General features: G+C 30.0%; 1 protein-coding gene and 1 long non-coding RNA gene across 2 annotated transcripts in view; both read left to right on the top strand.

The window, feature by feature from the left end:
* Positions 1–217, top strand: part of LOC106879751 (multiple epidermal growth factor-like domains protein 10) — a 46,007-nt gene that overhangs the window by 38,928 nt on the left and 6,862 nt on the right. The window lies entirely within an intron of this gene.
* LOC128251289 (uncharacterized) overlaps positions 1–217 on the top strand; it is a 3,959-nt gene that overhangs the window by 142 nt on the left and 3,600 nt on the right. The window lies entirely within an intron of this gene.

The following is a 217-nucleotide window of genomic DNA, read 5'->3' as shown; positions in this document are numbered from 1 at the left end:
GGTCAGTGACTGTCTTTCGTGAATATTTTAACAGTTTTTGTTTATTCGTAAACCATTTTATTGTTATCAATGTCATTATTTATAAGTTAATGTTTTATTTCAGAGTAATGTGATAGTTTATTTTTAGTTATGTATTATTTGCTATATTGTTAGCCCTGAGTTACTATAATGTCATGTGTGTGTGTGTGTGTGTGTGTGTGTGTGTGTGTGTGTGTGT

This window comes from Octopus bimaculoides, chromosome 30, assembly GCF_001194135.2.
Source record: "Octopus bimaculoides isolate UCB-OBI-ISO-001 chromosome 30, ASM119413v2, whole genome shotgun sequence".
In the NCBI taxonomy this organism is placed as follows: Eukaryota; Metazoa; Mollusca; class Cephalopoda; order Octopoda; family Octopodidae; genus Octopus; species Octopus bimaculoides.
The sequence above is the reverse complement of the archived record's forward strand: the minus strand, read 5'-3'. Positions and strand labels throughout refer to the sequence as shown.